At 48.7% G+C, this 13,230-nt stretch overlaps 1 long non-coding RNA gene across 1 annotated transcript in view; it reads left to right on the top strand.

Annotated features, from left to right (window-relative positions):
• Positions 1-3,214: 3,214 nt before the first annotated feature.
• Positions 3,215-13,230, top strand: part of LOC144119025 (uncharacterized) — a 237,142-nt gene continuing 227,126 nt past the window's right edge. Inside the window, exon 1 of the long non-coding RNA XR_013312233.1 lies at positions 3,215-3,277. This is a non-coding gene — a long non-coding RNA (uncharacterized LOC144119025). The remainder of the gene's footprint in view (positions 3,278-13,230) is intronic.

Genomic DNA, 13,230 nt, shown 5'->3' with positions numbered 1-13,230 from the left:
TTCGCTGCCGGCGTACTCCGCGGCGTCGTTGGTTCCAACGTTTTCTGAAGCTGCTGATGGCTCGAATATGCATGGTGAAAGTCCAAACTGTTAAGCACTGTTTGAATTATCCATTATTTCCAAAACATAGTCTTCAAAAGCCAGCTGAAGCAACGCGCTACGCAGCAACGCCGTCGCTGCCGGCTGGAGATCCCCGTGGATGACGTCACGACGGTCCCGGCCAATCGCGGGCAAGAGCAGCGTTGGCTCGGCACCCAGGGCCGATGCGGCGCGTTTTCTTACAAAAAACGGCTTTTTTTTGCGTTTATTTCCGCTGTTCTTGAATGAGATATTCTTTTTCAGCTGAATGAAAGCTAAAAAATGACGTAGAGAACAATTTTTTTTTCCGAAAAGTGCTTCAGCTTCCCTTTAAGCATGAGAATATCAATGGTTTAGAGTCTGATTTCAGCTGTTTGGAGTGTTACTCCCCTGAGGCTGGCATTTAGGCGATTCTAGAAATTACAGCTAAGACAATGCACCTCATTCACATCTTCAGGCTTCATAAATCAGTCTGATCTCGCCACAATAGGAATGCGATAAGAAAAAAATGCGCATTTGCTGCCGGACTTTCAGACGAGAAGAAGCATTGAACAAAGTGCAAACAAAGGAAATAAAGATGCACATTCCGATCGATAACTTCACATGGACGTCCGGCGTGAGTGCGCAGGCAGCTTTCGAGGAGCTGCCGAAGGTGTCCCATCATTACCCAAGCGTTTAAGTACAGGAAAATGTTGGAATTATTCCACATGTGAATCAAATCATTCTTTAACCGGGTTCTTTAACTGAACTGAAGGAGTAAATCACGCCGAATCATAAAACCATCGAACACCATTCCGTCCGTAATAATGCTCTGGGTTTTGGCGCTGGCAGTCATCAGCATCAGCTTTTTTTGTTAAAAAATTCACTGCAACGCCTCCCGTGCATTAAGCACCGCGAAATTAGCGCTGAGTGCAAAAAAACTCTTGCCGGCAATACAGGAGTTCAAGTTGGATTTCCTATACCACAGACAGCGGATAAGCTGAGCAAAAGAATTTCTCGATACCAGAGCAGCAAAGCTTGCATCAGCGAAAATACCATGATAATGCAAAGTGTTCCCTAAGGTAACTGTTGAAAAGTTTCAGGAATCTTAGAATTTCGTTGACAACGAAGGTGGCTGGCATTCCTAACGGCGAGTGGCTGTGGCCCATATTTACACATTGAACCATTTGATAGAGATATACGCAGAATATAAGCAACCCCGACATTGTCCTGCATGTAGTAGGGAGAAAACGTTTCACTTATATGGATCCGCAGCAGTTCATTTGGCATCGCCTTTCCAGTGTTTAGACGATGAATGTGCAAAGTTGCTGATAAATACAACTATAGCAGCCTTATAGGCACAATATACATCCGTAAGGAAAGTGATAATATCCAAGATGGAAAGGATGTCAGTCTAGGATGACAATATCTAATCAGTACTATTCCCCCCGCATTAAATTTATGCATTCAGGACTGTGGACTCAGAAGAGTTAGCGGTAAAAGCTGATCGGGAAAAGCCTGGAAATTCGCGATTCGCTGATCACACTGCCTTGATAAGAACCTTACGAGACTAATAGCAAAGCAAAATCGAGTACCCAGACAGGCAATTTATAAAGATGGCCCTTCAAAATATCTCAAATATGTATAAAGATTTAAGAGCGTTAGCTCTTATTCATGACGTTTATCGATTTCGTGGGGTCTGCTACCAACTCCATTCAGCGTGAAACCAAGGTATTGAAGATGGCGGCCACCCGGAGAACGCGGACACCCGGGGAGCCCATAAACCTTGCGTGGGCTTTTCACTCAGCTCGCTGGTGGGGCGCCAAAGTAAATATAGCCACGCGCGGCGTGATTTCGCGAGAATGTCGGAGCAGTTTCTGCTCGTTGTCTACGGAGAGGGCGTGACCTTGGCCGCACTAAAGTGGTACCCTCTCCCCCTTCGCTCCCGCGCCGGCGTCTTCGCTTGCGAGATAGAACCAGAAATTTCTGGAAGGCGGTTTCTGCGCTCGACCAATGGGGTCGCGCGCCCGACGCGAGAAGGGAGAAGGAGGTTGTGCAGTTGATACTGCGTGCATGTGCGCGCCTGCCTTAGCGCGAAGAGCAAACAGACGCGGGCTGCGCCTAGAAATGAGGGGCTGCAACCGCTGTCTGTTAGCCGAGCCGCCGTTTAAGCTTCCGAGAAGAGCACCCGCTCGACTCCCGGGAGAACACCATTCGCCCAGCCCGGACCAGCGAGGCAACGTGCGCCAGCCTGCGGATCGGCCCCCGTCGTGCTCCTCAGGTCGTCGGACTGTCGCAGTGCCGGATGAACAAATTCTGTTTGTCTCTCTCTGCGTTAGCGCGCTTTAGGTGCAAAGGTTCTGTTAAATTGTAATCTCTCTCTACTGTTACTTTCCACGAGTGCATTGTATTTGTAAATTACTTGTGTGTGCAAGTGCGAGTGATTGTAATCTCCTCTGTATCGTCTCTTAGCTGGATAAACTATTTTGTTTTGTGAACCTTTGACTCCGACCCATTTTCTGGCTTGCGACCGGCGAAAGCCGGGCACCAAACGACCAACCCTCTTGTCACTTGGTAGCTGCTCTCTGGCTGAGCTTGCCACGCTGAGTCGAGGGCATCTCCTCTGTGACCGAGACAGCTACCCCCACACGCTCTAAGGGTGTCTGGGAGCGCACGCAAAAGTGCGCCAAGTGGTGACACAGAGACGTGCCGCTCTTCTGTGCGAGTAGCAGCGGACCCTCGAATCCTCCTCGCCATTCCCACGAGTGCCTCTGCGTGTTTTGTGCTGTGTCATTCTACACGATCAGTGCCACGTGTTGAATTAGCCGCCGACTGGTGAAGGGGCGGAGCCTTGGGATATTTAACAGGCGACCTGAGTGCGAACGATTGCTCTGGGCCTGACGACAAGGCTTGTCCAGTCGCTCGACGCTATGGACTTTTAAAATTTTACTGCTTGCTCTTTAATAAATTATGTAAATTATGTAATTATCTAAAAGTTTCTTCCAAGTGCCAGTAAACCCGCTTCTTTTCGTTTTCCCAAACTTCAAGTTCCATATTTACTCAGCCCGAAGACTCGGACACGCTGCCCGAAAGCGTCCAGGCTCGAGTGAGCTCCTGCACCACTAAAACTGGTCACCAGCCGTTAGATCGGAACATACAATCGGCAACAACGGTCAACCAACAAGAGAGCAGCTGTCTCAGGACATGATCACATGTGTGGGTGAGTGCTTGGCTTTCCTCTGATATGGATCAGATTCTAAATGATGGTTAAAATATAGAGCTGGTAGAGACCTGTGCTTAAATCATCGAGGGTTGGTATCTTTGTATAGTTGATTTGGAAATTGCCTACACTCAGAACTATAGTGGCCCAACAGAAGCTGCAGAAGCCGGACCTGTTTCTGTTGTACGAGGAATTGGGGATCGATACAAAAGGGTTTTGCACGAAAACCCATGATTATTCAGGCAGTCACTTATTTGGCGCAGATGATGTGGAGCTAAGTGAGGCGTGGAACATCATTCATCAAAAAACGGAAGAGCAGCTCAGACAGCAGAAAAGGCGAGAGCGTGAAAGAGATAATGAATCAATAAAACAGGAACGGGCAATTGAGCTCCGTAAGTCAGAAGTAGAGTTGAGCAAGAGGTCGGGCAATTGTCCCCAGCAAGCGGTACCTCTTCTCAACGAGGAGGCAGAGTTCAAGATGTCATGGAACATGCAGCCATATGTGGTGTCAGGGGATATCTGTCTGTATCCAGCAAATTTTGGCCGAACGTGCGACAAGCTGTCCTTCAGTTGATAGACTTGCTATCAAAGGCTACTTACTGTTCTGCCCTGCGAGGCATCGGAGGTGGTCGCGCAGCTCAGCAAGGAGGGCGCGGACGACTACGAGAAGGTCAAGGCTTGCCTTCAACGAAAGAAGACTTAGCGCAGAAGCTTTCACGCAGTGATTTCGGAGGGCTAAGAATTCGAGGGACAAGAGCCATCCCGATTTTTTGTACAAGCTGCAAGTTAACTTGGTCGAATGGTTTAAGGGCACCGGTTACTATAGTAACCGGGACGCTCTTGTGGAGAGAATGTTGTTGCAACAGTTTTACAACTGCCTCCCTGAAGAGGAAAGAAATTGGCTACAGGACCGCGACAATGTAACGTCTGCGACAAAAGCTGCCGAACTCATTGAGGAGTGCGCTTCGTGCCAGCTGTTTAACAGCACTAGAGTTGTTATGCCCTGTATTTTCGGGAGAAGTGCAAAATACCGTCATGAGAGGCACTTTCGGAACTCTAAAGTCGAGAAAGACGAAAGAAAAGTTTCTTCCGATAAACCTCGAAGAAAGGAAGACAATGAGAGAACGGTGCAAAAGTGGCCATAGCGCATAAAGAAAAAGTGACGTTTCAGGCTAGGAGGCCGCTCACTAACTACAGATGCAATGAGCTGGGTCACATAGCAGTGAAGTGTCAAAAAGAAAAGGTTGCGCTCCCGTATGTCCGTAACTGCGATGAAAACATGAAGCTGTTGCAACCTCACGCGCATAGCCTGGTAGTGAACGGGAAGCAACTCCGATGCAACGAAGGATGTTGTCCATTTGTTGCAACTCCGATGCAACGAAGGATGTTGTCCATTTGTCGCATGTGTCACCATCCGATTACACAGGCCTATGTGTATGGATCCGACAGGTAGTGAGAGAACAACACGTGTGCTTGCCTATCGCGACAGTGGTAATTGAGGGCCCTTTCGGTACGCTTACAACCCAAGCCGCAGTTTCAGGAAAACTACCTAAATGCCACAAGGATATCCGTGGAGCGGAGCGCGACAAATTAGTCGTTCCCCAGAAGTACCGACAAGACTTACTACGACTTTCCCTTCGCAATTCGTGGTCATGCCACCTGGAAATCAGTAAAACAAAGCAGAGGCTTTTACGAGAATATATTGGTCTGAATGTTTTAAGGACATGGAGCGTTTTGTAAGGTCGTGCAACACATGTCAGCGGGTCAGAAAGGCGCGTGATAAGTGGAAAGCGCCGATGGTTTTAGTACCGATCATTACTGAACCATTTCACCGCTGGTGATAGATATAGTTGGGCTACTTCCCTTGACAGAGTCAAGGTGTCATTATATCCCCACCATGCCAGTCACAAAGTTTCCAGAGGCTGTTGCGCTGCACGAGGTGGCATCACAGAGTGTTGTGAATTCACTGTTATCAGTCTTTGCCCGAGTTGTATTTCCTTCCGAGATCCAAAGTGATCAGGGTAGTGTGTTCACAAGAGTCATCACCACCTCATTTCTAGAGCGGTTGCGGCATTAAAAAAGTGCACAGCTCAATCCATCACCCGCAGAGCATCAGCTAGAAAGGAGGCATTCTGTTTTAAAGCGCGTGCTTAGGGGATTGTGCTATGAAAAGCGCGACTGGGCGCATGCCTACATGCGGCACTTTTCGCTTTGCGGTCCGTACCGCATGAATCCACTGTGTTCAGCCCCGCCGAGTTGGTGTAAGGAAGGTCACTGCGCTCACCTCTACGAATGGTACGCAAAGCCTGGGAAGGGCGCGGAGAGGACTCAACAGTAGTGGAGTTCGTGTTGAGTCTACATAAAAGATCTCGTGGAGGACAGCATGAAGTCCGCCCAGGTTCGTTTTAAGGTCTACTATGATCGGACAGCCCGCCAGGGGACGTTTTGTGCCGCTGACAAGGTAATGTTTCTGAGAACTTCAAGGCAGTATAGGCTCGAAGTACAGTGGGAAGGGTCTGCTGAAGTAACTGCCAAGCTCTCTTACATCAACTACGTGGATAAAACCTGGGGAAAGCGTAAAGAAGTGCGCATTTACGATTGCAGCCTAATGAACACAAGTTCATTACGCACATTCTGCACGTAAGGCTAATGAAGCCTTACGTGCAGAAGACGCCGCGATAAATCTAACGCTGAACCTTCTTGAGGAAATGAAAGGCAAAATTATATGTCTAAGCAAAGAGGAAAGCAGCACGCAGGAACTCCTCACGAGGACTGAGCGGAGAGGAGAACTAAATAAATCTCAGTTGTCTGATCTCAGCGAACTGATAGCAGTTTGATGACTGCTTCGCAGACAGGCCAGGCAGAACTGATATGATTGAGCATGATATTGAGCTAACTATCGAGGAGCCAGTCCGTTCAAGGTGCTATCGACTCTCTCCAAGGCAGAGATATATCCTTGATATGGAGGTAAAACGCATGCTGAAATTAGGATTAATCAAGCACTCTGAAAGCGAACAAACGTCGCCTATGATCTTGGCGGAAGCTCCGGGTAAAGAGCCAAGGCCTGTAGTAGATTACTGGAAGTTGAATGCTGTCACCGAGGATAAGTGTATCCTATCCTCAATATCTAGGTGGGAGTGGAACAGGTCAGTCGAGCAGCCTATGTAACTACAGTAGACCTTACTGGAGGGCACTGAGAAGTACCGCATCCTGAAAACGCCAGTAGATATGCAGCTTTTCTTACACCAACGGGAAGCTATCAACCAAGAATGGTGAGCTTCGGCTGAGAAATGCTCCATTTTCCTACTTCCCCCCTGTCTACAGAGACTGACGTTTAGGCATTCTTGGATCTCACAGGATATTACAATCACTATATTCGTGATTATTCCGCTTTGGCAAGTCCCCTGACCGATGTTCTCCGCAGGACAGAGCCGACAAATGTAGTCTGAGGCGAAAAGAAGGAAGCGTCCTTCTTAAACCAGAATGCAGTACTGATTAGCCGCCCGGTTTGGCGAGCTCCAGATTACGAACAAGAATTCACGGTCCAGTGTGATGCAAGTGATCGAGGACTAGGTGTCGTTCTCTCCCAGAGGGATGACGCCGGCAACAAACATTCCGTTCTCTGCCTGAGCCGAAGACTGTGCTCTCGAGAGATGGTGTATTGCGTGTTGGAAGAAAGAGTGCATTTGCATCGTTTGGGCTATCCAGAAACTACAATGCTATCTCGGAGGCACCACATTGGCTGTAGAAACGGACTATTCTCCCCTTTCTGGCCGCATACAGTGACATCAGCGAACAACCGCCTTCTCAGGTGGAGCTTTATTCTGCATCAGTATCATTTCGACATAAATTACAAGGGCAACTTAAATGGAAACGCGGACGCACTTAGCATTCTTTCTAAACGCTCCGGGGTGCTCTTCATGTATATCAAATTGCACTTAAGTTTTTATTTCGTGCGTTTATGCGTGTGAATGTGTGTAGTAGCATGTTTGGTTTTCTCAACAGACGTGGGTCCTGAGAGATTTTAGTGTGGGCTTTTCTCCAACAGCTATAGTAACCACATTGTAGTAATCGTTCATTGAACTGGCTTTCTTAGAGCAGAGCTGAGTGCTGGCTTGAGCATGTGGTTGAAGTTTCAGCGAAGCCTCGAAGAATCTGTTCAACGTCTAAGAAGACAATGTTACGGGCGACGGAGAAAAGTTGGTTCTTCTGCAAGCAATTATGTCGTCCGTTCGGGGAGCAGCAGTGACTGCTACCCGCAGATCCTCGTTTGGCGGGGGAGGAAGCTGTTACAACCCTGCTGGGGACGCGTCATTTCACTTCTCGTTGACACCGTGAAAAAAAAGGATGTCTCTGGAAACCTACCTGCGGAATCTTTCCCACGCTTTTATTGAGTGGGGAGATGGCCTTCTCTTTCTCTGGTTCCCGCGATGAACAAGAAAATGGAGAGAAGAGCGGATTGTGCCTTGCAGTTATTAGCTGCGACTGACAGGAGCCGACCCATGGGAAGAGGACCCACCGCAGGAGAGACTGCGGCACCTAAACAAATCACATGTTTTCGATAGAGACATGCCGTTCTACTGTTCGAAGTAGCAGTGGACCTCCGAATCCTCCTCGCCGATTCCCACGTGTGCATCCGGGTGCTATGTGCTTCATTCCTTCAATCTGTACCACGTGTTGAATTGAACGCCGTCTGATGAAGGGGCGGAACTTTGGGATAATTAACAGGAGACCTGACTGAGAACGATTGCTCTGGTCCCTAATAACAAGGCTCATTGAGTCGCTCAGCGCTGTTAAACTTTAATATTTGAGTGTTTGCTCTTTCCTAAATTATGCAAATAAGTTACTCCAATGTGCCAGTAAACCCGTTGGTTTTTCATTTTCCCAAAATTCAAGTTCCATATTTCCTCACCACGAAAGGCTCGGACACGATACCTGAAGAAGCCCAGGTTTTATTGAGCCTCTGCCCAACGACTGCATGTATATATGCAAAAGTATTCCTTCCCAGTTTGTAACGTAAGAGCACATCTACTGATGCACATATATTTCGTGTAGAAAGCACTGTCAATTTATTTCAACGTATTGTAGGCTATAGCCCCATACAACTCAAGGAAAAAGCCACAAATCCTCTCAAAGGAATCCATTCCCCCGCTCCACCCCCCCCCACCCCGCCAGTGGCATCAACAATTTGGGCGTGCCCAAAATCGCCAGGGGAGGAACAAGATACAGTAAGTAGAGACGCCTTGGAGACCTTGCTTAATAATAATAGGGTTTTGGGGAAGGAAATGGCGCAGTATCTGTCTCATATATCGCTGGACACCTGAGCCGCGCCATAAGGGAAAGGCTAAATGAGGAAGTGAACGAAGAAAGGAAGGAAGAGGTGCCGTAGTGGAGGGCTGCGGAATAATTTCGACCACCTGGGGATCTTTAACGTGCACTGATATCGCACAGCACACGGGCGCCTTAGCGTTTTGCCTCCATAAAAACGCAGCCGCCGCGGTCGGGTTTGAACCCGGGAACTCCGGATCAGTAGTCGAGCGGCCTAACCACTGAGCCACCGCGGTGGGTGCATCCTCCAAAACGACGATGACGGTTTAGCAACAGGTACACCCGGTGACAAGGAGCACTCGCCAGATTAGTGAAAGCTCCTATAGATCCGTTCCCCGTAGGGCAAGGAAGACACCTCGCCTTCTGCGGTGTCTGTTGTTGCGGCTGAAGGAATATTATAAACGAAAGTTCCGGCCCTGCGGGCTCTCACTCTAGTGTTTTGGGGGTGTCTAGGCGGTGAGCTCTGGCCTTTAATCAGCAACAGCGAATTACGTGGTTAGTCACGTGACGCAGATTCTATGAGCGAGAGGTCTGAACCGCGGTCAGCGCAGCTTCGGAACGCGCGGTACCAGTGCGAGAAGTTTCGTTTTAGGACGTCTCAGCCACACGTGCGGCGAACCAGAGGTCAAATCCATGCGTCATTTGACCTCCAGCTTTGCATTCGAAAAGTGGAGCTTTTCGCTCCAAAAAGTTAGCTGTTGTTGAACCCGGCTGAACCTAGCAAGACAGGTGAAAGCTCAGTTGAAGTAATCACACGAAGGTAAGCACACCCCACACGTTTTTATATAGCGAATGGAGCGTCACGCGATTTCCGGCAGTTGCGAGAGGGCCGTCGGCTCCGCAAAGCAGCGTCACGTGATTAGATAGTTGCGAGAGGAGCGAGGGCTGTCGGCTCAACGCGCGCAGCTGCGGCAAGGCGTGGATAGTCGCGTGGCATAACGTCCCACAGAGCATTTTAAGGCGAAAGGCTTTCTTGGCTCATGAGTGGCGTGGACGAAAGTTGTAGACGGAAGTTGTCCGCACGAACTATCAATCATAAGTGTTGCGGTAATTAAAACAAAAACGTAAAAATTAATTAAGCCGCTGTTCTCCAGCAACGTGTGATTAAGTAATGAAAAATACCAGAAATTAGAAAATAAGACGAAAAGGGAAAATATATAAAATAAAGAAACGAAAAAATGGAAAGAAAATAGAGATATGAAGCGAATAAAATTAAAACCAGGAAAAAAATACAGAAAAAGCAGAAGTGAAAAATTAAGGTAGAATCAGGACAGGGAAAGGATTTCGCATTTGCGCTCTGAAGCGGGCTTATTTTTTTCTTGCGGGAGAGTCACGAGCGCCTGAACCAAGCAGCGACTGCGTCGTTTTTCCGCACCTCAGGGGAAAATAAGCATTGATCCATTCTGTTCGGGGAAGCATCCATGAGAGCAATGGCGTGCTTACTTTCGCATGTCAGGATGAAACAAGCGGTTGATGTTATTTACCCATATGAGAAACGAGGATTACCCCCGCAGATGTTAGACGCTTTTACCATAACGCGCATCGTGCTGTATACCATTAGCCGAGTATCGTGAGTCAGCGCGTCGCCAGTGCGCATGCGCAGATCGCTTATAGGGCGCCAGATGGCGCCAGTTAACATGCAGCTGCGTGCGCTCCTGCCACCGCATCGGGACAAATCGGGACGAATCAATGGTGTCCAATATTTTGCGAGTTCGACTCTTGCTGGAGCCGCTGCGGAGACGTCAAGTACCCCTATTGCGCCCATAGCGCTAGGAGGACAAAATGCCGACGATTTGTCAGTCTGGTTTGCGCTTGCTGAAGTGGCTCTTAAAAGGACTCTTTGTAGGGCAGACTTTCGGCCACAACCAGACGGTATAGATAGCAACAGATGTGTTGGGCGGACCACGAAGGACAGGATTTCGGCTTCTCCCGACCGCGGTGACTTAAATGTTGCCAAGAAACTCCGATTGAGCCTCAAAGGTAACTGCGCAATCTCGAGCAATGAAAGTCTTTGAATGTAGCTGCAGTCATTTTAGATAAAGCTAGCCATTTCTCGCAGCAGAAAATGTCACAGCCGCGCACAGGTCGCTTTGAGCAAGAAAAAAGATTAACAGCCTTCGCGGCATTCTCTGTACTGCCGAAGATTCGATCACATACTTATCAACGAAAAAGAGGCCGACAGAAAAATTCGCCACGGACGCTTAATTAAGACTGTTTAAGAGTATGGATTACAAAAAGCTCTATAGCCCCGCGAGTGAAGCATTTGATCGTTTGAGTGCAGAGGGGCCGTGCGGGGGCCCAAGCACCTGCGTGTCCTGAACTCCCTTGAGTCCATTAAAGCTTTCACCACCACCACCTACCTGAGCCTCCTGTTCGCTCCTCTGCCGCATTGCTTCCGCTTCACGTTTCCGCAACTCGACGTTGGCCGCACGCTTCTGTCGCTTCATCTCCGCTTCTCGTTGCGTACTTCAACTCATCTTCAACCGGTTGAGACTAGCTTCCCGAGCTCTTACTGTAGCGGTGATTGTCGATGTTGAAGCCCACCTCTGCAGCCGTCGTACAGGATTTATCGGCTCTCCTAATTTGGAGCCGGTAGAGTACCTTTGTGAGCGCTCTAGTCTCCCTGCTCACGTAGACGCGGTTGGCTCGCAGGCCACAGGCATTGATGTCACCGCCATACCATCACACTGCATCCAGTATTGTAGGCGTTGCGAAAAAATTACTAAATACGTTACTCTTTACGCTAAAAAATAAGGAACGCGTTACTGCACTACCTTAGCTACAAAAATATTGTAACGCCTTATCGTTACCGTTACCCCAAAAAAGTACCACTCGATACTTTTTGATTATTGCATGGCCATAAATTTTAATCAGTGCGTCTTCGATGCAAGAAGTCACAATAACAATTTTTTAAAGCTTATATTTCATATAAAACTTCTAGCCAAAACAGCGATTTCACCCGAAATCCTGACTTAACGAGAATAATTTACACAAATGTGCAGGAGCTCAGCTATGTTATAGTGGCCTCAATAGTCCTGCAGAGTTACATGTGATGGCTTCAGACACTGTGGCACATGATGAAGTCGTCTTCTGAACATTACATTACACACGAAGTGACACCTCATCATCAATCCTAACTTTCCAAAGAAAACATCGCTAAACTTTCAGGAACTTTACAGTAATTCTGAACAATGTGATGTTACAAAATGCCAGGTATGCTTCCACTCTTTAGAGATCATTGTGTGCAGTGGCTTGGGAAGAGAAGTAGGCGAAGGCAAGTGCCTGAATGTGTGTTCGTGTACGCCTTTCGAGCTTTATGGGTATTCATTCTTTTTCTTTCAGTTGGGTGCGTCGTCAATGGCAGGTGTTTCTGGCATGCACGCGAGCCGCAAAAAGGTTTGTCGAGAACGCCTGTACATGTTGTTCATCTGCAATATAACTTTAGGCACTCCGCGCTTTCTTTTAAAAAAAAGGAGTCGGAGGGGGGGAGGTCAACAACAGGAATAAAAAGCAACTAGCAACGTGACAGCTCACGTTACCGAAAAATGTTAACGTAAGTACGTTACCATTTACAGTTGAGAAATGGTAACGGATACGTTACTAAGTTACCGAAAAAATAAAGCGTTACCGGTAACGCCGTTACTTGAAAAGCGTTACCGCCAACACTTAATACATTGCACACGCACCATCGACAGGGCAGTCTGAAGAGACAGTGACGCGCGCAGTCGCGAAACATTTCGCAAAGACACTTATGACTCCTGCTGCGTGAGCACTGGCGCGACTAAGTCATGCAGCAAGTGGTCTGATGCTGACACCTGCTGCCTCCGACGCTCCGCCCGCTTCCGCCATCTGAAGTCTTATATTCGACGGCGACGCCCTCTCCGGGAAAGCGTCCTCGCTCCGAAGATGATCCAGCCGCTTCCCTCTCCACTTCTTGCCAGGTGTATTATATACCCCCGGTTTGCCAAGCCACTACCGAAGAAGCGGCTGCCTCGCCGACACGACGCGCGCCTTTCGCAGAAAGCCCGAGAACTGGATGATTTCTATCGTGCCGACGAACACACTACACTCATGGACGCGGCAAGACAGGGTGCAACCTGAGTGGTCCGTGCAAACCACCCAGAGACCTACCCTTATCTCCGCCGCCGTGGTTTGCGCCTCCTCCCCCGCCGCAGCAGAAGAGACAGCGATAGCGCTGGCTATCGCTCACCGCCGTATGCACACAGTCCACGGTGACTCAAAACGAGCCATCCTAAACTACTCGGCAGGCTGCATCTGCATTGCCGGCGCATGCATCCTGCGAGGCTGCACTCCCGACCGCAAAATTGACCTAATCTGGGTACCCGCCCATGGGGGCAACTGTGGAAACGAAGGGACATATATCAGGTTGGGGAACCTAAAGTTATTGACAAAATAATAAGCCCCTGACTACACCACTGACTCATAAAAGGCTCGTAAGGAAGGGGCGGCCGGCTTGCCCGAAGATTAACAATCCCGGCGGCCGCCCCATGGACCCTGGAGCCCTCGCTGACCTCTAAACTTGCGCCGACATCACCAATATTCATAACAAGACGTGATGCCCTTTCCCGCCTCTCAAACCCGGCCTCGACCGAACATAAGCCGCC

This window comes from Amblyomma americanum, chromosome 2 (assembly GCF_052857255.1).
Source record: "Amblyomma americanum isolate KBUSLIRL-KWMA chromosome 2, ASM5285725v1, whole genome shotgun sequence".
Classification (NCBI taxonomy): domain Eukaryota; kingdom Metazoa; phylum Arthropoda; class Arachnida; order Ixodida; family Ixodidae; genus Amblyomma; species Amblyomma americanum.
The sequence above is the reverse complement of the archived record's forward strand: the minus strand, read 5'-3'. Positions and strand labels throughout refer to the sequence as shown.